Source organism: Oncorhynchus keta, chromosome 35 (genome assembly GCF_023373465.1).
Source record: "Oncorhynchus keta strain PuntledgeMale-10-30-2019 chromosome 35, Oket_V2, whole genome shotgun sequence".
Classification (NCBI taxonomy): Eukaryota; Metazoa; Chordata; class Actinopteri; order Salmoniformes; family Salmonidae; genus Oncorhynchus; species Oncorhynchus keta.
Window position 1 is genome coordinate 61844712 of NC_068455.1, and position 24244 is coordinate 61868955.

The following is a 24244-nucleotide window of genomic DNA, read 5'->3' on the forward strand; positions in this document are numbered from 1 at the left end:
GTATTGGTATTTTATTGAAAGCACACATTGGCCCCCTCACTTATATCAAGGTTGTATTCAATGCTGGGGTCACCCTCTGAGGGGGTCAAGTTCCATATTGGAAAGTGGGAGTTGGGGGGAGGGGGGGTTGAAGGTAAGGGATGGTAAAGGTTAGTCAGAGCACACACACTTACACATGGAAACGGGACTCTTGATGTACCTTGCCACTAACTCAATTCCCATTTTCAATCAGTTGCAGATTTTTTGGTATCCCATTCACAATGCCCTAACACTGTTTTTGTGTTACGTTTTGCAGTGCTTTTGCAGACACGTTGAGTTTCGTACCAGACAATTCTTCGTCCATTTCCCCACTCAAACATAATAGAAAAATTTAAAACAACTGAATGTCAAGTGAAATGTTCAGAGACCTTGTTACGAATTCCTTTTGGCCCGACAGTCTAGGGGAGATGGTAACGAGACCCGTAACATAAATCATGCACATTATAATAGCGAAAAAGTAAAAGTGAGAACGAAATAACCACAGACAACTAAATTACCGTCAAACACATGGTTTATTAGAAAACACATGGAAAAAGGGGCTGAGCTGGACCCAAGGAAAGAAACAATAAGCATCCAAAACACCCCTAAACTAGACTAGCCCATTTCAACAACAGCTAACGAACTAACCAAAAATACAGTGGGTGGACCGCCCAGTTCTAACTAGTGTATTTAACAAAGTTTACCTACGGGTAGTGTATGCCTATGGGCGACTTGTCTTGTTTCCCCCTTTTCCCACCAGCAAACAAACAAACACCATAACCAAAAACAGTATTCACGTGTGAGGACAAAGTGATATGGAGGTACTCAAACAAAAGAGAGCTGAATACACAAAGAGAGAGTGAAACAGAGCGATCTACAGACATGACATTTACAGAGAGATTGAGCTCTAGAGCAAACAACTGACAGGGTTTTTAAACCAAGGGAAAGGAACTGTGATTGGGTAGGAAAACAGGAGGAGGTGTATCTTCTGATTGATTATTGATTGGGGAGTGATGATTTTCAACTGTGAGTGGAGAAGGAGAGAAAAGAACACAGGATACACACACACACACCCACAGGATACCTGTATCCGTAACAGACCTGCCAATACATATTTTTTCAAGTAATTTATTTTCTGTGGATGGGCATTTGCATTTGACAGTATCATGCTCTTACATTCAGCATTGATCTTGATCACATCTCATTGCCCGACAATACCACCCTGCACTGTAAACATGATGCTAAGTGACGTTATCATGAGAGTGGGGAAAAAAAGCTATATTGCTGATTGTTAATGCACACAATGCCATAGCCCTCTGAAGCACTTATGGTGTCAAGTCCCACTAACGTCACCCATACAATTTTCTCCTCTATTGACTTTTATGTTCTGCTGCAAGGTTGGTCATCCCGGCAAGAGTATGTATTCCAAATAAAGAATAGCATCATTACCATAATGATATTTGATCTCAAAGATAAACACCGCTTTCTTGCCCACACCATGCCTCTGAAGCGTCGGGAGAGGGCAAAATTGTGGGGGTTGCCTTGACACTAGTTCGCCTTGACGTGAAGAAAGTCGGACGTCTTTGAAAGATATCTTCCATTGTTGTGCACACTTACTGTAAATTGTGGGGTTGACGCTAGTTCACCTTGACCACCTTTTGTGCGCATGTAATTTACAATGGTGTCTACAACAAGGTTTTACATGGTCGGATTGATGCTATAATTTGACACGCACAAAGGCGTCCATTTTTTAAAGGTATCTTCCACAAGGTGTTCCACACATACATTGTGGGGTTGATGCTTGATCCTTGACACATGTTCGAAAATGTGTCTTCAGCAAGAAGACATTTCACACAATCCAGATTTCCCACCCATAGCAGGGATATGAGGACGCCTCCTCTTTGCCTCAATGCTTTATCGATCAGCCATGGGACTCACAGGGGACCGGAGTCTGCACCCCTGCATGTCTAAACACTGGATGCACACGTGCCTACTCATTTTTAACCCAAGCTCGCTCTCTTGCTTTCTGTCATACACACACGCACACACATCACATAGCTCAAGGTTCCTTAGTTCGCTAATAAGGTCAATTAGAGCACAGGCATGTGGAAGCCTCCAGCAGAGTAGTTAAAAGGTTGGAGGTGTTAGATGTACACCCTTCTCCACCTTCCCTCATTGTCATGGAGACCGTGCGACAGAAGGGAGAGAATAAGAGGATAAAGATGGGACTCAGAGAGAGAGAGAATTGAGGGAGGGAGGGAGGGAGAGCGAATGAGCGGTTGACGCTAGAGAGAAATAAAGATGAGAAGAAGCAGAGGGAGGATAGAGAGAAGGGAGGGATGAAGAGAAAGGTGTGGTAAGATTATGCAGTTGAAGGGGAGAGAAAGATGGAGTGAGTGAGGAAGAGAACAAGGGTGCACAAAGGAAGGCAAGAAAGCACATTTAAATACATAACCTGCCTGCACTTCCTCTGGTCTGGGTCATCAAACAGTCACAGTCATTTATCAGTTTGCCTGCATTTAATTTGACCCTTGGGTCCAGATGCTCCTCATGCATAGTGTGTATGTCCTCCTCCATTGACTCCTAATGATAGCCTCTGCTAACACCCCTAGACTGACTCAGCACAAAATCTTTGATGTGCTGAGGATGACTGGAATAACATTTTGCACTGGAATATACACTGTGTACAAAACATTACAAACACCTTCCTAATATTGAGTCGCACCCCCTTTTGGCCTTCAGAACAGCCTCTTTTTTTTTCTCAACTTCCCTAATATTAAGCACATTGCTTATATTTACAACAAGAGTATAGCCTACCTGGCTGGCATGAAAATAAACCATGGGGAAAAGCGACCTCCATTAGCTATTTAAGTGAATAGATGACATGTATTTTTTCCCCCGCTGCCACTGTTTGGAGACCTTTGCATGATTAATTGTCCATTCTAAATATAAACTCAGCAAAAAAAGAAATGTCCCTTTTTCAGGACCCTGTCTTTCAAAGATAATTCATAAAAATACAAATAACTTCACAGATCTAAATGTTAAAGGGTTTAAACAATGTTTCCCATGCTTGTTCAATGAACCATAAACAATTAATGAACATGCACCTGTGGAACGGTCATTAAGACACTAACAGCTTACAGGCGGTAGGCAATTAACGTCACAGTTATGGAAACTTAGGATACTAAAGAGGCCTTTCTACCGACTCTGAAAATAACCAAAAGAAAGATGCCCAGGGTCCCTGCTCATGTGTGTGAACGTGCCTTAGGCATGCTGCAAGGAGGCGTGAGGACTGCAGATGTGGCCAGGGCAATAAATTGCTATGTCAGTACTGTAAGACGCCTAAGTCAGCGATACAGGGAGACAGGACGGACAGCTGATCGTCCTCGCATTGGCAGACCACGTGTAACAACACCTGCACAGGATCGGTACATCCGAACATCACACCTATGGGACAGATACAGGATGACAACAACTGCCCGAGTTACACCAGGAACGCACAATCCCTCCATCGGTGCTCAGACTGTCCGCAAAAGGCTGAGAGAGGCTGGACTAAGGGCTTGTAGGCCTGTTGTAAGGCAGGTCCTCATCAGACATCATCGGAAACCACATCTCCTATGGGCACAAACCCACCGTCGCTGGACCAGACAGGACTGGCAAAAAGTGCTCTTCACTAACGAGTGGCAGTTTTGTCTTACATGGGGTGATGGTTGGATTCGGGTTTATCGTCGAAGGAATGAGCGTTACACCGAGGCCTTTACTCTGGAGCGGGATCGATTTGGAGGTGGAGGGTCCATCATGGTCTGGGGCGGTGTGTCACAGCATCATCGAACTGAGCTTGTCATTGCAGGCAATCTCAACGCTCTGCGTTACGGGGAAGACATCCTCCTCCCTCATGTGGTACCCTTCCTGCAGGCTCATCTTGACATGACCCTCCAGCGTGATAATGCCACGAGCCATACTGCTCGTTCTGTGCATGATTTCCTGGTAGACAGGAATGTCAGTGTTCTGCCATGGCCAGAGAAGAGCCCGGATATCAATCTGTGAGGTGAGGGCTAGGGCCATTCCCCCCCAGATATGTCCGGGAACTTGCAGGTGCCTTGGTGGAAGAGTGGGGTAGCATCTCACAGCAAGAACTGGAAAATCTGGTGCTGTCCATGAGGAGGAGATGCACTGCAGTACTTAATGCAGCTGGTGGCCACATCAGATACTGACGGGTTACTTTAGATTTTGACCCCCCCTTTGTTCAGGGACCCATTATTCAATTTCTGTTAGTCACATGTCTGTGGAACTTGTTCAGTTTATGTCTGTTGTTGAATCTTGTTATGTTCATACAAATATGTACACATGTTAAGTCTGCTGAAAATAAACGCTGTTGACAGTGAAACGACATTTCTTTTTTTGCTGAGTTTTTCACACCTATATTATTTAGTACATGTAAAGATCAAATCAATAATAGGCTGATGGGTGACAATATTAGCATATCACTTGATGATGCCCAGGATAAGAAACAAAGCCATTTTTTTCAAATCATAGTTGCACACCTCATGTAGCCTAGCCCATAGGCCTATATGTCTTAAGGTTTGTATCACAACTAAATTGGCCAAATCATTTCCTAAAATTATGCACATGAATCCACTTTACAAGTGATGTAGAGCCTAACTGGCATACATAAGCAGTGTGTAAGTTTCAAATTTGGGGAAGATAATTTTCACCATAAAAATGCACCTTTATAATAAAACCATTACATGCATAATCGCATCTGCTTTGAAAATGATGATTTCCCACTAATAGAACATTCACGCTTATATGCTACCACCATGTGTGCATTGCTGCTCTTATAATGTGAAGAAATAGCCTAATAGTTTATCAACATTTTAAGCTAAACGTTCTAATCTGTTCCATCAGCCACATTGAGTATAAAAAGAAATTGATTTTAGTGGTTGTATTAATTTTGGATCTATCGCATCCCACAACTGTCCCAGACTATATTTTGAATAATTATTTCTCTCACAGAATCGAATAGGTCTACCTTTGTACTATGGAGGATAGTAAATTGACATAGGCTCGTGCTTTTGCTGTTCGTTACGCATACGCATCTTGTTGTCTGACGAAAATGAAATGTGAACAGTTCTTCCAATATCTTCAATATGTACCTCGGAATTGGATAAGGACGTGCGCAGTTGCATCCCTGATGTGGGTGTCTTCACTTCTAGCCTATGAGAAAGACCCGGTCACGTGATGGAGCGTGCATCAGTCAGGGAGAAGGGCACAACGGCCACTAGCCGCAAAAGCCATGGATTTTTTTAGGGTGCATTACGACCACACAAAGGGGATGCCGCGGTGAAATTGGGACATTTATCAAGTGCTTGTCAAATTGTGAGTGACTGATGTCAAACGAGTGACTGATGTAGTGTGTACAGCCTGCGCAAAAAAACTAAAGAGCTCATGCCTTTTCAAGCTGCTTCTTTCAAATCATCATTAGTGGCATCATGCAGCCTTACAATGTATTAAAAATCCAAACATATAGCCCAACGTTTGTAGAACAACTGAAGTTACATTAATAACTCTAAATTAAGCATGTAGCATGTACCTTTTTTTAAAAACTGCTCAACACAGAATATATGCATGTGCGCAATCCCTCAAATACTTTGGAGAAAATATCCTTTCTATTTTATTCAGCTATGTTCAATTGTATTCTTCATACTATAAAATAATGCAAAAATAATGCTACGGATTTCTAAGCAATTCTTGTCTGCTAAATGAACTAGTGTAGCCCACAGCCATTTGGCATAGCTGGATCAGGACCTAACATAAGGACAACTCTGAGTATACTATTCTGTTCTTCTGAAATAGACATTTTCTTCATATCATGTTTCTTTAGACCAGGGATCCTGGCCCATTGTGACTCAAATGCTTCCCAACGTTGTCAAGTTGTCTGTATGTCCTTTGGGTGATGGACCATTCTTGAAACACACAGGAAACTGTTGCGTGTGAAAAACCCAGCAGCGTTGCAGTTCTTGACACACTCAAACTGGTGCGCCGGGCACCTACTACCATACCCTGTTCAAAACAACTTAAATATGTTGTCCATTCACCTTCTGAATGGCACACATACACAATTCATGTCTCAAGGCCTAAAAATCCTGCTTTAACCTGTCTCCTCCCCTTCATCTACACTGATTTGAAGTGGCTTTAACAGGTGTTCATCAATAAGGAATCACAGCTTTCACCTTGATTCTCCTGGTCAGTAGGTGTTACTAATATTTTGTACACTCTGTGTATTTGTATATATTTGTGGTAGTATTGCTGTGTGTTAGTGTTGACAGTAATTGCATGCCTGTTGTGATATAGGCTACTATGAGTAATGTTTGCAGACTAGGTTTTGGCAACAGTAATGTTTGTATGAATAAATGACTAGTATTTATTTAAATTATGGACAAAACTGCCATGGCTTCTCTACTTCATAGTATACACAATATCAGTTGGGTGCTATCCAAGATGGTCCTATTCATAAACAAGACACTTCAATCACATTTTGTCTACATTAACCTCATCCACATAGCCTCTGGCTGTTTTCTGGCCTGTAATAACCCCTGGGTCACGAGTCGAGAGATAAGGTTCAGCCATTACCGCTTTTTATTGCTAATGTGTCGCTAGTAACACCACACTAGTAACATGGGTCTTTGGGTCAGAGGCGGGCAACAATAGATTAGTGACTTCTGTCCTACGACTTCCTGTCCAACCCCTCACATTTTTCACTTCGCTAATAAAGTAAGTTGTTCTTTCATACACTCCAGGGACAGCAAGGGCTGTCCCTTTTGTGTTCTCACTTGTGCGGCTACGCCACAGGCCGTCGCCCTGCATTAATCTTGCGGTAAACATGTGCTCTTTCGCTCTCCTATGTTTTTCTTTTCCCTTCTATTTAGTCGACGGTATAGGGGCCTGTTAAGAATGTTGATGGGATGACCCCGTGTGTTGTACAATGGCTGTGCCCTTGAATGCAATCGTGGTATGACGCACACTTGAAGCCACATTCAATGTCCGTACATTTGCTGATGCACTTGCTCTACCTTCAATGCACTGAAGCTGATTCAATGACAACAAACGGTAGAGTTGTGAAAGAACGTGAAGTTAAAGCGAATGAGGTTTATTTTGGTTGGCGTTGATTTGAACCGTGAGTAACCCAGATGAATAGTGGCTCGGGCACAGAGTGGGGCTACATTCTCCCACAGCACCCTCTGGTTTGGTGTACCCAGTGATCTTCAAATGTTTTCCTTCGTTTTGTCTTTTCAGCAAAAATGTGTCTTTCCAGCAGGCTAGGGCGATACACTTTAGTTAGAACGACAATGAGATGAATGTGTGTTCTCCAGTGAAAGCGCCCCACAGTAAGGCAACAGCATCATCTCAAACACCTGTTAGTAAGTAATGAAAGGCCTCTGTTTCACAACCCATTGAAGAGGTTTTGGAAGCTCTTATCCCCAGTGGCCACCACCACTTCTGCCCCACTGAAAGTAGTGGAACAAATCCAACATTTATCTGTGAAAACACCTCCGCTCAGAATGTGTAGCTGAGATACAGAATTATAAGAAAAGGAGAGGCGTGGAAGAAGAAAAAAAAAGATGAATGTCTGAGACAAACATTTGTATAAGAATCCATTACATCTGCATATGGAGCATCAAGATCACCAGTGTGCTGGAGTTTCTTTACTTCATAGGTCAGGTGAACCAGGTCCGGTCCCATATGGCTCAGTTGGTAGAGCATGGCGCTTGCAACTTCAGAGTGGTGGGTTCGATTCCCATGGGGAACCAGTATGAAAAAGTGCACTACTGTAAGTGGCTCTGGATAAATAACAAATGTAAATGTATAATACTGGACTTGTTATACTATTTTCAATTGAGATGTTAACTCCAATGTGAACATAATGCTTTGTAATTCGGCTTGTTCCCATTGTGCAAAACTCATTCTGGAGGGGATTGGTGTAATATGGCGGAGCTTTTCCAAACCCCCCTGGGCCTTCAAATAACTGACAGATGCTATGTCTGTCTGACCACCAGCCTAGTTCTCCAGATTGAGCAATGGCGTCTGCCAATCCAACAACAACCCCCGCTTGGACGTAATGACGAGACTTGACCCAACGTTAGGAAACAACGCCGGGTCAGATTGTGTGAAGACATTTTTTTTGCCCGAACAACTCCAATTTGGTGGCCTATGGTACATTCTAATGCTAGATTGTATTTTCAAGCAGCAACTATCAGGAAATAAAATGTTTACAGTGCTAGTTTCATCAACTGCTGTACAATATGACATAACACACACAAACAACTTCATTTTGACTCCACTGGGCCTTTAAAGAATCCCGTAAGAGTCTGCTGACATCCAAAGGCTTCTAGCTTCCTTTTAAAGAGCCATTTTCTCTGCTATACAGGTATGATAGAAGAATGAAGTAGGTTAACATGGGCTTTGCTACACAGAAAGCAACAGTTGCCCACTCCTTTGTCAACACTTTGATTAAATCAATATTTTTTTTTTTAACTATTCAAATCTGTTTTCTTTTATATATTTTGGACGAGAGCGAGGCTATTACCCCGCTAGCCTACCTATTGTTCCTGCAATGAGGAGGATTTGCCATCTTCATCGACTGTTTTCAAAATGTATCTGCAGATCAAAGCCAAAAATACTACCAGTATGCAAATTAGGGGAACCAAATCAACAGCTCTCTAACCGATGCAATTCAGTAGGCTCCTGATGAGTCACTCACTTTGATGTCATTGTCTGGCACATCCTGATGAACTTCATATAGAAAACATAAATTAGATGTTTAGTTGTCTGGTTGCGATACCACAGACACATAACTGTTGTATGATTGTATAAATGGCAAGGATATATAGTTCCTTCAAGGTATTCACACCCCTTTTACTTTTCCCACAATTTGTTACAAATCGGGGTTAAAATGGATGAATAAAAAAATGTGCAACGTTCTACACAAAATACTTTCAAAGTAGAAAAATTCTAAAAATGTTTTTGATTCATACAAAATACTATTCAAACCCCGAGTCAATACATGTTAGAATAACTTTTGGCAGCGATTACAGCGTTTAGTCTCTAAGAGCTTTGCACAACTAGATTGTACAATATTTGCCCATTTTGTTCTTTTTTTATTTTTTTATCTTCAAGCTCTGTTAAGTTGGTTGTTGATCATTGCTAGACAGCCATTTAAGTCTTGCCATAGATTTTCAAGCCAATTTGCAGTCAAAACTGTAATGTCAGCTTGGTAAACAACTCCAGTGTACACTACAATACCAAAAGTATGTACACCTGCTCATCAAAAATCGCATTCCAAAATCATGGGCAACAATATGGAGTTGGTTCTCGATTTTGATGCTTTCACAGCCTCTACTACGGGGACAACTTTCCACTAGATGTTGGAGTATTGCTTGCGGGACTTTATTACATTGTCACGAGCATGAGTTCGGTTGGGCACTGATGTTGGGCGATTAGGCCTGGCTCGCAGTCAGCGTTCCAGTTCATCCCAAAGGTGTTCGATGGGGTTGAGGTCAGGGCTCTGTGCAGGCCAGTCAAGTTCTTCCACACCAATTTCGACAACCCATTTCTGTATGGACCTCGCTTTGTGCATGGTGGCATTGTCATGCTGAAACAGGAAAGGGCCTACCACAAAGTTGGAAGCATAGAATCGTCTAGAATACCATTGTAAGGTGATACGATTTCCCTTCACTGGAACTAAGAGGCCTAGCCCGAACCATGAAAACCAGCCACAGACCATTATTCCTCCTCCACCAAATGTTATAGTTGGCACCATGCATTGTGGCAGGTAGCAATCTCCTGGCATCCGCCAAACACAGATTTGTCCATCAAACTGCCAGATGGTGAAGCGTGATTCATAACTCCAGAGAATGCATTTCCACTGCGCCAGAGTCCAATGGCGGCAAACGTCACACCATTCCAGCAGATACTTGGTATTGTGATCTTAAGCTTATGTACGGCTGCTCGTCCACGGAAACCCATTTCATGAAGCTCCTGACGAACAGGGCTGACGTTGCTTCCACTTTTGTGTATACAGTGCATTCAGAGAGAAAACAGATCCCTTCACTTTTTCAACATTTTGTTATGCTTCAGCTTTATTCTAATATTGATTAAATACAAATGTTCCTCAATCTACACACAATAACCCATAATAACAAACTCAAAACAGTTTTTTTTAGACATTTTTGCTAATGTATTAAAAATAAGAAACATACCTTATTTATGTTAGTATTCATACCCTTTCAAATGAGACTCCAAATTGAGCTCCGGTGCATCCTGTTTTCATTGATCATCCTTGATGTTTCTTCAACTTGATTGGAATCCACCTGTGGTAAATTAAAGGTTTGGACATGATTTGGAAAGGCACCTGCCTGTTTATATAAGGTCTTACAGTTGACAGTGCATGTCAGAGCAAAAACCAAGCCATGAGGTCGAAGGAATTGTATATAGAGCTCTGAGACAGGATTGTGTCAAGGCACAGATCTGGGGAAGGGTACCAATACATTTCTGCAGCATTTTAAGGTCCCTAAGAACACAGTGGCCTCCATCATTCTTAAATGGAAGAAGTTTAGAACAACCAAGACTCTCTTCCGACAAACTAAGCCTGAATGAAAAACGTCACGTCTTGAGGAAACCAGGCACCGTTCATCACCTGGCCAATATCATCCCTACAGTGATGGTGGTGGCAGCATTATGCTGTGGGGATGTTTTTAGTGGCAGGGACTGGGAGACTAGTCAGGATTGAGGGAAAGATGAACAGAGCAAAGCACAGATAGATCCTTGATGAAAACCTGCTCCAGAACTCTCAGGACATAAGACTGGGGCGACGGTTCACCTTCCAAGAAGACAATGACCCGAATGAATTTTAATATAAGGCTGAAATGTAACATAATGTGGAAAAAGACAAGGGGTCTTGAATACTTTCCGAATATACTGTATATAGTGTATATTTGGCTATGAGTTTTAGGTTATTGTCCTGTTGAAAGGTGAATTTGTCTCCCAGTGTCTGTCGGAAAGCAGACTGAACCATGTTTTCCTCTAGGATTTTGCCTGTGCTTCGCTCTATTCTGTTTTCTTTTTATCCTAAAAAAAAACGCTCTGTAGTCCTTGTCGATCCATAACATGATGCAGCTACCACCATGCTTGAAAATATGATGTGGTACTCAGTGATGTTTAATTTGTCCCAAACATAATGCTTGGTATTCAGGACGAAAAAGTACATTTCTTTGGCACATTATTTTGAGTATTACTTAAGAGCATTGTTGCAAACCGGATGCATGTTTTGGAATATATTTATTCTGTACAGGCTTCCTTCTTTTCACTCTTGTCATTTAGGTTAGTATTGTGGAGTAACTACAATGTTTTGATTTATATTATATTTTCTCTGATCACAGCCATCAAACTGAATGAGCCCTGAGCAGTTTCCTTCTTCCCAGGGCAAACTGAGTTAGGAAGGACACCTGTATCTTTAATGACTGGGTGCATTGATACACCATCCAAAGCGTAGTTAAAACATTTCACCATGCTTAAAGGGATATTCAGTGTCATTTTATTTTTATTTGTAAAAATGTTTTACCATCTACCAATGGATGCCCATCTTTGCGAGGATTGAACAAAAAACGGGTCTTTGTGGTTGAATCTGTTCTTGAAATTCACTGCTGGACTGAGGGACATTACAGATAATTGTATGTGCGGGGTACAGAGATGAGGTAGTGATTCAAAAACCATGTTAAACACTATTATTGCACACACAGTGAGTCCATGCAATTTATGTGATTTATTAAGCTCATTTTTAATCCTGAACGTTTTGATGCTTGCCATTACAAAGTGGTTGAATATTTAATGACAATACATTTCAGCTTTACATTTTTGTATTAATTAATACAAATGTATAAAAACTCAATTCCACTTTGGCATTTTAATATTTTACATTCAGGCTGTAGCACATCAAAATGTGGAAAAAATCGGAGGGGTGTTAATACCTCCTGAAGGTATGAGATTGACACCTTTATATAAATCAGTCAAGCTTGCTGTTCGTCAATTAAAGCACAGTAAGTAGCCTATGAGCCACCACTCCGTGACTGCATATGAAACGCCAGGGTCCAACATTAACTTTTTCTCAATTAAAAAGTTGACTCGCGGAAGCATGGTGGTGCTTAAAAATGAATGGTCAATCATAATGGTCAAGTACATGATATTTAACCTACGCTTGTAGTCTTCAATTTTTGACTGCGACAGAGCAGGTAAATATTGAAATGGAATGCAAAAATACACTGAAAGGATATTTACTGGCCCGACATGAGCCACTGTACTGATATGTATTTACTGACCCAGGGCCAACAGACCATGGTTAATGTCGGACTAATGGCATGCAAAATAACATAAATGAATGTGCCAGAAAACAATGGATTTAGTGGATGGATTTCGACTCATCGTTACCACATTAACGTTATATGGGAAGTGCAAATTCACTCACATGGAAATTCGACTGCAACCACTTTTTGAAAGTCAAAAGAAAAAAGCGTTTTTCTGCAGATAAATGACAAAATCATTATCTAAAGAAGGTTAATCCTAATTTGTAGAAACAATAAATAGTGGGGAGAGCGCATCAATCTGGTCCACGCGGATTTTTGTATATTTTTACCAGTGCTTAAATTATGATTTTTTTTTACGTTAATTTAACGATATGACATAGTGGTAGCCCACCTTTTTGACCCTTTTATATGGGTATTTGCAGTTATTTCATGGTTGTAGGTCGACATAGCATTTTGACATAATAAGAGCTGTTTGGGAGCCAAATGAGCCTACTATTGTACGTGAACGGAGCCAAATGAGTCGGCTCACCGAAAAGACCCATCATTACAGTCATACCAGCAGTTTCCCTGCCATCGCTCACTTTGTGATTGACAAGCGCCTCTATCAATAGATTGCTAGAAGATACATATTGTTAATTCTCGTGGGATCCGCAGACTTTTATTCTGACTAGCGAATCGAAAGGTAACCAAGTTTATTTGAGTTGGGAAAGTACCCAGCTGAAAATTACTCTGTAATCGGCTATATAGCCGGCGCAAGTGCAAAACACTGTTTGTATGATTTACGATTCTAATCAGATGTGCGGACTTCAGTCGCCTCAATCTGCAGACATTTGTGTCTTGGCTGTGTTTGTGATGGATGAAATTGAATCAAGATCATTTTAAAGGGAATCCATTTCACAGCCCCTGTAAATGCAAAAAGCAAGCCATCATTCCAGGGAGAGGATGACAACACATGTTTTGTCCCGTTCTTCTGTTGCACACACAAAGAAGTCATTGGTGTGTATTTCTGTTTCAATTATGCACGTTTCTGAAGTACTAATTCGAGAGTAATTGTCATAATCATAAATTGTCTAAATGATAATTTGTTGGTGATTAAGGTCAACCTCTTCACAGCTGAAGCCTTTTCAAAAAAGGGGGTGCAGAGAGCGAGATTGATAGAGAGCGAAAAAGAGGAAGAGAATGACAAACCTAGATGCATTTCTAGAGACAATAAGAGAAATGGAGACAGCGATACACACAGTGGGAGAGAGAGAGACTGCTAAAATGGAGCAAGAGTAAGAGATTCTGTGAAAATGAAAAGCAGTCATCAAAATGCTTATGTCTTATATGTATATTTACTGCAGTGTTAATGCAATTTAAATCAGGATTGTTGTCCGGCTCCCATCAGAAGGGACCTGTTGAGTCCTAATAAATCAGTCATTAAAAGCTGATGTGACCTGAATCAAAGATGATGGATATACTGACAAGATACACGTCTCTCCGCCCTAACAATGTGAGTCGTTGTCCATAATGCAGCACGGCTGGCTGTCTAGCTCCTGCCTTTCCTTTCTTTGGATTGGTGGATACATCTCATTATTGTAATCCTTTTTTTGAATATTCGGTGAGGGTTGTTGACGTCAACCGCCTGTATTCAATGGAGAGAGAGAAGCTACTAGCCTCATGCCATCGATATGCATCGTCATCTCAACAACTCTGATATAAAGTGTCATGTCTCAGTATCATTAGACTCGTAACAACTTATATTTGATCATATAAACCTCACATAGCGAATAAGCCATAGATTTGTTTTTGTTGACCAAATTTGCAACTCATTGATTTCCATAAAAAATTCCTTGTTTGGTGGGCGAAACAACAAAAAAATGCCAACTGTTTGTAGGATGACAGATTTTCCACTGAATTGGGCCTCTCTCTTCCTCTTCCTCTCTGCCTGAATAGCGCTTCAGACACTTTGAAATAACTTCTAATGGCCAGTTGAAGAGACACAAACGGCTCATGTACATGCAAATGTTCATGTGCATAATCGTAAGGATTGTGAGGATCATAATGATGGCATTTTCAAAATAAACCTAACCATCCACATTGTCATGGATTCAATCGTTTAACTATGTTGTGAATATCTTTTTTTAAAAACTAATCAAAAACCGGTGTCTTTCTCTGTTCTAGGATGGGATATATGGTTCTAGTCTCTGAGATGTGATGTACTGGATTTGTAAGGAGTTTTGACGAGAGAAGAACCACTCACAGGTATGTGACAAGTCAATCCACTTCCTCATCAGATCAAACAGCTGCTAATATCATGACAAGACTATTCCCTGCACTGTTTCTTCAAACTCACCCCCAAAACACAGAAAATCACGAACACATTTTATTCAGGAGATTCCAACCACATTTTTCACCTTGCTATCAAGTTCCCCTCTTCGAGTGATTCAACCGACCTGGCATAAATGTGACCTACCGGCTCGATTCGGTCTTATGTAGAAAAATGTGAAATTGTGTGTTTTTGTACCATTTCTAACTCGGAGCTAGAAAATGGTATATCATACACTGCAGTTGAGGAATAATGGGAAAGTAAATAAACTTGTAACCTCACTTTTGAGAAAATGGCCCTTGAATGTTTTTGTACATCTACTGGAAAGCTCATCTTTGTCTACACCCGTTCAGCATCGTTCACACCCTGTTAAGCTTTAGCCCCACCCATCTCTTTGAGGATTCACATGTGAGGCCATGTACTAAACAATCAAAGAATTCAAGACTAAAGGCTGGTTTCTACTACAGGTGTGTTCGTAAATTCAATCTGGAGTGGCAGAGTGCGCTCAGAGTGCGCAATCAAAGCAATGTTAGATTGTCTGTTCATAAATTCAGATCGTTTCACTCTCGGAGCGTTCAGAGCGCCCACTTGACACTCTGACCTAACAACAGCAGTCAAGACCTGACTGACTTTGGTTAGCTTGGTAGAATAATTTCCCAAAAAATGCATTTTGATTAAAAAAAGTTTACGTTAAACTGGCTCCCCTGTGAGGGAGTGATGTGCGACATGCGCCTAGTTTCCTGAAACTAAACACAAATTCAAAGAAGTTTCCTTTGAAACCATGAATATGCATCTGGGCAAGATTGCATGTCTATTTAATCTCCTACACCATATTCTAATGATGAGCATTCATGTGGTCCTCCTATTTCACTTGTTTCCTCTCGTGATTTTTGATGAGTTGATGGTTAGGGAAATGCTAGGTGTTAATTAACATATGCAAATCTCCAGGACAGCACTGGTAAACCACTAATATCCCCCCTCAGCGACAGGAGGTTTTTCTGGTCAGTAACCACACCCATCCACCAAGCATGTTTGGATTGCGCTCCCCGATATAAATTATGTTTTCTGTGTAATCATGCAAAAGTGCAGCTGGCTTCCATTTGGCTGTGCCTCGAGTCTCTACCCGCCTCATGCTAACCCTCCCCCTACCTCTCAACCCTGTCCTTCTGATCCATCTCATATTCACTCCCCATCTTGCTTTCGAATTCGTCATTGTTTTCTTGTGCACCTTTCATCTCTCCCTCTCCAAATCGGGTGCAGTCACGCACATGCCCCCACCCCCCCACCTGTGGGTTTTGACGAGCTTACCCACACTAATACCCCCCCCATCACCCTTCCCCTCTCCTTACTGCAGGCTGTTTTTTTTTCAGTAAATGCCACGCCACTCCGGATGTTTCTTCTCTTTGCCACTCAAAGAGATTGAGGAGAAGATATTGGCTCGCTGAAAAACAGTTCTCGGACGCCTGACATATCGTCCGCAGCTGCTGGAGTGACTTAATCTTACACCGCAGGATACATCAGGCGGCGGTCTGAATATGGTGCACGTTATTAGTGGCAGAGGTTAATGAATTCTGCGTAAGGTGCGATGTCACCCTTTCCAATAACGCCACACGGAATCACACTGGGAGATTTTGCAATTCATGTTACTTGGCGTCGAGGGGATTTGAATGGCATTTCCTCCTCTGCTGGATAATACAGAAAACAGCGTGGACGTTCTGGCTAAAATTAATCTAAGTGTAATCCCATGTTTATTGTAAAATAAATATGCATTACTGTCCCAGCTAGTCCTTCCCTCTGCACAGTATGAACTGAAGCAAGGATGGGAAGCTGCAGAGTCAAATGTAATTGGCATATTAGTCACAAAGTGACAAGGACGCTGTTGTGCATTTGAATAACATGGGGCAACAGTGAGGGGTAGTTGTGCGGGCTTATCGCTGAAAGCTAGCACATTTAATGCATCTTATCCATGTACAGAGCAAATCTCAATAGTTTTTTTCTTGATTATATTAACATAATTTAGCAGACTCTCTTCTCCAGAGAGACTTACAGGGGCAATTAGTGTTTTTCACATAGTCAGCTAGGGGGTTCGAACTGAAAAGTCGCTGGTTACTGACCCAACATTCTTAACCGCTAGGCTACCTGTCGCCCTTACGTTCCTCCCCTCCAATCTTTTCCTCCATTGTCTTTTGAGAAGGAGGCTATGAGAGAGGGCATGAAGAATCAAGTATAAACAATTGAGATGCAGCCCCATTTTTATAGATCTCTGGGTTTTCAACCTCAACAGCCTGCTGCTCGGATCTCATGTAATAGTAGAAGTTTGCTACTCTATTAGTGTTGAAAGGTGTCAAATGAATTTATATCCGTAGTCTACTTTCATTACAAATCATCTTAATAATTCCCGACATGGAATTAAGACCTTCATTTGATGCACCTTCTTTTGCCTAATGTGGGGTCACTTTGATTTATGTCCAATCTGGCGGAAGGAGACTATGCCGGTGGAACGTTGGGGGAGCTTCTGAATGGGATCCTTGGGAAGTCCCGAATCTGACGTCACCCCATTTGAAGTTGAACTTTAACACAGTTAAGGTAAGGGTTATGGTTACGGATAGGCTTAGGGTAGGGGTTAGGATTTAGGGTAGGGATGGATAGCACTAAGAATCCCGGCTAGCAGTAAAACTTTACAACCAATACATCTTTCCCAGAGAGCTTTGCATACCCACCTAGGTTGCCCTAGTGACACCAGTGTAAGGTCTATTTGACCACAATGGGTTCTGGTCACATGTACTCCTAGGTTTTGATTTAGTTATCTTAAAGCAGTGTCCTTTGTTTTGTTAGTTTGAGTCGACAGTCATGCTGTCTAGGTCTCTCTATAACGATGCAAAGTAATTTAAATGGAGTTCGAGTAGACGTGAGAGGAATAATTTTGAAAGTCAGCAGCATCCTCAAATTTTAATTCAACCCGAGGACAGTTGACTTTACAGGTCTTGCTGGTACTTTGGCCAAAAAAATGACTCAATGCCACAAAGGAAGATCACGTTGGTGGTTAACCTAAAATGACTGAAATAGTCATTTGATGAACTTTTGATATCTCTAGTGGAGAATTTGTTGATACTCTGCCGCATAGAACGTTGTTATCTGTGGCGCCATGGAAGTGTGAGGCATGTTTACGGTCACCTCTGCCCCAGCAGGTGGAAAGATCCTTGCAGGTTGTGATACAGTACACTTCCCATTTTGACCAGAGCCTGATGGGGTACTGTATAATGGGAATAGGACACAATATAGGGTGCTATTTTGGACACTTCCAATGTGTTAATGTAGAGAATGTGCACATGTCTTGTCCTTGCTTGAATTCATTGTTTGGTATGAATTGAAGCACCTCCCAAACATGCTCTCTGCTTACGTGATGCTCTACTTGCCCCACACTGCTTTCTCTCTCCCTCCATCACTCCCTTATCTCTCTCCCTCCATCACCCCCTTATCTCTCTCCCTCCATCACCCCCTTATCTCTCTCCCTCCCTCACCCCTCCCTCTGTCTTTCACCCTCTTCCATCATTTTTCTTCTTCTCTTTTTCTCTCTCCATTCTCTCCGCCTCTGTATTTATTGTTCTTCTTCCTGTCTCTATCCCCGCCCTCCCCCTCCACACCCCCCCCTCCCCCCAGTCATGCTTGCTGCTTGCACAGCTCCTAGCCTGGCTCTGTGTTTCTACCTATGTCCCCCCTGGCCTTAGTTGCTTTGCTCTAAATATACATACCGTGCTGTTTGCCGTGCTGCTACGGCTGCTGCTGAGACGAGGGAATCACAGCTTATTCCCCTCACTGGTTTACATAACCAACTCATACAGTATGGATGTATTCAGTGGCCCATCCGTGGCACATTGTCATGTTATAATGATGGCGCATGAGGTGGTGGGACCTCGGCTAGTTCTGTTTGTCAATTGGTTCTGAATATGTTATTTGTGTTATGAATATTTATCACTGTTGGTATAACCTTTTTCCATTGCTGAAGCTGCCGAGGTTGTATGTTTGTAATTCATTGTGAATCACAACCCCTGTTTTTATATTGTGCAATCATTGGGTGATATATTTTTGAGAACCTTAAAAGATATTGCATTCATCACCAGTTCAGATCATCTCACACATCTCACAATTAGTCCACTTTCACCGTATGGACCACATTGATTGATACAAGGGCTGTGATAACAATATAACCTGTCTAGAAGATAATTAATGGGACTGAGGCCCATCTCTGAGATGAACCAAAATGGAGTCATAAGCCTGGACATGTGCTCAAGAAGCGTTGCCAACCCCCCCCGTCACACACTGCCTGCTCAATCCCAGAGGGCTGTGCTGTGTGAGGAAGGTTCCACTTGGCTTGATGAGGCTGTTCAGAAGCACCCCCCCCCCCCTGCTCCTCTGACATGCACCCTGACAAGTTTCAGATCTTAATAACAGTAGAGTTACAGTATGGCCTTAATGGGGAGCTCACGTAGTCTTAAAGGGATAGTTCACCAAAAATGTTTTAATCTTTTACTGCAGACAGTATGGCCTTAAAGAGGAGCTCACATGGACGTAGTAACAGTACATTATGGGCTCGCGATAGACTAGCGTCCTGTCCAGGGGGTGTACTTGTACATCATGCTACAGAAACAGGAGATCCTGTCCTTTAGGACATTCTGGCTGGGACAAGGCTATTATTATGGGGAACTTGTACAGTTGAAGTCGAAAGTTTATATACACTTAGGTTGGAGTCATTAAAACTTGTTGTTCAACCACTTCACAAATGTCTTGTTAACAAACTATAGTTTGTCATTTTTATTATAATAATTATTATTACTTATAATTCACTGTATCACAATTCCAGTGGGTCAGAAGTTTACATACTTTAAGTTGACTGTGACTTAAAACAGCTTGGGAATTTCCAGAAAATGATGTCATGGCTTTAGAAGCTTCTGATAGGCTAATTGACATGATTTGAGTCAATTGGAGGTGTACTTGTGGATGTATTTCAAGGCCTACCTTCAAACATTTGCTTGACATCATGGGAAAATCAGGCAAGACCTCAGAAAAATAATTGTAGACCTCCACAAGTCTGGTTCATCCTTGGGAGCAATTTCCAAACGCCTGAAGGTACCACTATCATCTGTACAAACAATAGTACCCAAGTATAAACACCATGGGACCACGCAGTCATCATACCGCTCAGGAAGGAGACCCGTTCCTAGAGATGAACATACTTTGGTGCAAAAAGTGCAAATCAATCCCAGAATAACAGCAAAGGACCTTGTGAAGATGCTGGAGGAAACGGGTACAAAGGTATCTATATCCACAAGTCATATATCAACATAACCTGAAAAGCTTCTCAGCAAGGAAAAAGCCAATGCTGCAAAACCACCATAAAAAATCCAGACTGCGGTTTGCAACTGCACATGGGTACAAAGATCGTACTTTTTGGAGAAATGTCCTCTGGTCTGATGATCCAAAAATACAACTGTTTGGCCATAATGACCATCGTTATGTTTGGAGGATAAAGGGAGAGGCTTGCAAGCTGAAGAGCACCATCCCAAACGTGAAGCACAGGGCTGGTAGCATTATGTTGTGGAGGTGCTTTGCTGCAGGAGGGACTGGTGCACTTCACAAAATAGATGGCGTCACGAGGAAAGAGAATTATGTGGATACATTGAAGAAACGTCTCAAGACATCAGATAAAGCTTGGTCACAAATGGGTCTTCCAAATGAACAATGACCCCAAGCACACTTCCAAAGGTGTGGCAAAATGGCTTAAGGACAACAAAGTCAAGGTATTGGAGTCGCCATCACAAAGCCCTGACCTCAATTCTATAGAAAATGTGTGGGCAGAACTGAAAAAGAGTGTGCGAGCAAGGAGGCCTACAAACCTGACTCAGTTACACCAGCTCTGTCAGGAGGAGTGGCCCAAAATTCACCCAACTTATTGTGGGAAGCTTACCCGGAACTTTTGACCCAAGTTAAACAATTTTTAAGGCAATGCTACCAAATACTAATTGAGTGTATGTAAACTTCTGACTCACTGGGAATGTGACGAAAGAAATAAAAGCTGAAACAAATCATTCTCTCTACTATTATTCTGACATTTCACATTCTTAAAGTGGTGATCCTAACTGACCTAAGCCGGGGAATTTTTACTAGGATTAAATGTCAGGAATTGTGAAAAACTGAGTTTAAATGTATTTGGCTAAGGTGTATGTAAACTTCCGACTTCAATTGTATTGTGACATCCCAAGGGCCTCTACCTCTTGCAGAGCCTCAATAATGTATTCTAATGTAAACTAACAGCTAGAATAGAATGTGCTGATGCAGATTTAAAGGGAACTGACAGTCATACCAGTGGATATAATATGACTGAGGAATCTCAACCAACCCCACCCTGTGGTTAATAATGTTTTCATTGGCTCAAGGAGCTTTAGTGTGGTCGTAGTCGGTCTCCTTCTGGCAGGTATGCAAATGGAGGTACAGGAGAGTGAAAGAGCCAATGCACATGCCCTCCTTTGTTGTCATGCAGGTTGTCGTTGATACCATGTAATGTTATTTTCTTTTTTTCTTCTCATTCCGTACCTCTAGCTCCCACCTGTGAAGTTAGGTGTCCCTTTGTGCCCGTCTAAAAAATAAACGACACTCAGCGACCGGGTCTCCGGAGTCTCTGCCTTGACAACCAGCGCGCACCCGGAGGTAATCAGAAACTGTCAAATGGAAAGGGCTTGGGCTGCGTTTTGAGAGGCAATTCTCTCCAGTCTCCTCGCTGGTCTAATTTGAGCATGGGGTACAGTGGACATGAGCCCAGTATCAATATGAGGACCTAAAAGTAAAACACATGTAAGTGAAGAAAAATGGACCCCAACAAGAAAGCAAAGTGGCGCCATCTTGTCAGTCACAGCCTAAACTAACCCAATTGCTCTCAGAAGGATTCCGGATGACTTTGAGTAACACAAATAATGTCCCTTTTCTGTGCTTCCAAGACGACGACGACTTGTGAAGATAATTCATCCATTTTTTTTCCTGCTATATGATAATGCTCGGTCTCACTCCGAGGCAGAGGGAAAGTGAAAAAATGTGCCACCTTAAAAGATTAGGGCTGACAAATTCTGGATGTGTGTCTTACTTTTCCGGAGACAAAAGATCCTGGCATACCGGAGGCCCTTTGGGGGCCCATCGTACGAGTCCACCCTTGAATGGGTGGTTCAGTTTCAGCCCTTCCTGGGATTTATTTACAGCCGCAGCCCTATAAAATCCAGAATTTATGTCATACTTTTTAATTAGAAATAATGTCTTGTAGAATTGAAGTGATATACAGCTTAATCAATATATAGACTGTGTCCGGACAGGATGACAGACAACACTATTGACAGCTCACAGAGTAACCTAACTTAACACTGTCTTTCAGAGAAATATGTTGCTTGCGGAGGAAGGAAACTGTACTCTCAATCTCTTTTTTTGTTTCCCACCTTTTCTGTATTTCTCTCTCTCTCCCTCTGTCTCTCTCGACAATCTGCCAACATCTTCGAACAGATAGTATTTTCTTCAGATTGAATCAGGCTCCCTCGTCACTCTGTATTTACCCAAATAATTATTTTACCTGAGCGAGCCCCACTGTGCTGTTTATTGCTGTTGTATAGGATTGAATAGCGGGAAAGCTGGAGGTGGGTTTTAATGAATATGAACTTAACAGATCGAGAGAGGAATGAAACTCAAGTGGGTATTGTATAAATCTCTCTCTCTCTGTAAGCTAAGGTAGAGAGGAAAACTAGGAAACTGTACGTGCGTTCACTTAAAACCGCTTAGACGATTTATAGACGATTTGTCTTCTCATTTCACACAATACACATAGTTGGATTGAATATAGAAAATACATGGCTGCTTTTATAAAGCTATAGGTGGAATGTCACATGATAACCCAGAGTTATTTTGACCGGAGGGCAACGATAGAGTCAATATTTGTCCAAATTCATTGCTAGGTCTACCAAATAGTTTGTTACTTTGCTATTTTTAGCTCTCGAAACATTGACTTATTCATGTCACATCCAGGATACAGGAACCACTTATACAGGATTCATATTCTCATGGAGTCTCAATCAAATATATGCCAGAGTATATTGCCATGTTGTTTTAGGGGGCAATCTAAGCACAATGATGTCTGGGAGCATTGACGATGACACCTATAGCAAGGTTTTCAATCCCGCTTTAGGTGTGTGGTGCTGTGCTGGTTACAAGTTCAGGTATGAAGGTTGTGTTTGTTTATGGAAAGGCAAGTACTGTTGCCATGCGGATTTACCATTTACGGAATGATTTTCCCTTTTTAATATACGACTTGTCTTTTCTCTATAAATATTTGTCCCTATCCCCTGCCTCTAGTCATTTTGAAGCAATCCTATCCCTAATACCTAATGCATCGAGAACTCTGAGAATAGCACAAATAAATGCCATATCGCCTTTTGGTGTGTGTGCTGCAAAACTAGGAATGATGTCTTTGGGAAAGTTGTAAGATAAGAGGTGACAGTAAATCCCATGTGTACAACACCTGGCGAGTCGATGACAACATGACTCAAACAGATGGAGTGAGGCGGTGAGGGAGTCTGAGAGAAGCGCTGAGAGGCCATTGAGCTTCCCATTGTCTCTGCTTTGCAGATTTAATCAGCAAATGAATAACAAAAGAAGCTCGATCAGAACATTTATGGCAATGTCAGAAGGCATGTGTACAAAGTCCCCAAGATTGTTGCACGTTATATAGACTGCCTTTCACACGACTCACTAATGAATATGAAAATGTGGTACACACACACACACAAACTATATACATTTGAATTTGTTGCACAATTAAAGGTCAATACTGCATTTCAAACAGCCAGGAATTGATCAAATGATTTCAGCCTAGGTATAATTTTACAATCCCTATCTTCCACAATCATAAAACCCATTAGCAATTGTATTTTATCAAAATAGTTTAACCTGCTTTTTTGAAATAATAAATGGCTTTCAAATCTATGGAAAATCAGTTTTTGTTGCACATTTAGCCAGAACCATGCACATCCACTAATAATGACCAACTTCTGGTAGCAGGCTTTATTGAAAATGAACACAGGTCTCATAAACAATCTCTCCAGCATAAGCCCATGTGCTATTGAGTAGCCAGCTAATATTTATATTTCAAGTCTAGCCAACTTGGATCTATTCGCTTGCTAACAAGGTTGCTAACAAGAACAGTTGAACTGTTATGAATACACCATCCTGTCCGGCTCCCAACTGGTTCAACAGTTTGGACAACATAGCCTGTTCCCTCTAAGAGGTTGAAATCAAGTGGCCTACCTGGGTAAGAACATGTTCTCAGAATGACTTGCTAATTCCTTATATGAATGCACCTTTTTATGGTCATTGCACATTTATAAAAACAGCTAGCACATTACAGTCCATGGCTAAAATGCTGCTAGCGATAAGTGGTACTGCCAGTGGTGGATAAAGTACCCAATTGTAATACTTGAGTAAAAGTAAAGATACCTTTTTTTTAATAGAAAATGGTTCAAGTAAAATT

General features: G+C 41.6%; 1 protein-coding gene across 4 annotated transcripts in view; it reads left to right on the plus strand.

Annotated features, from left to right (window-relative positions):
• LOC118368775 (adhesion G protein-coupled receptor L3) overlaps positions 1-24244 on the plus strand; it is a 362805-nt gene that overhangs the window by 36793 nt on the left and 301768 nt on the right. For all 4 annotated transcript variants that reach the window (XM_052497230.1, XM_052497228.1, XM_052497229.1 and 1 more), the window contains exon 2: positions 14541-14621. The gene's annotated coding sequence lies outside the window, so the exon portion shown is untranslated. The remainder of the gene's footprint in view (positions 1-14540; positions 14622-24244) is intronic.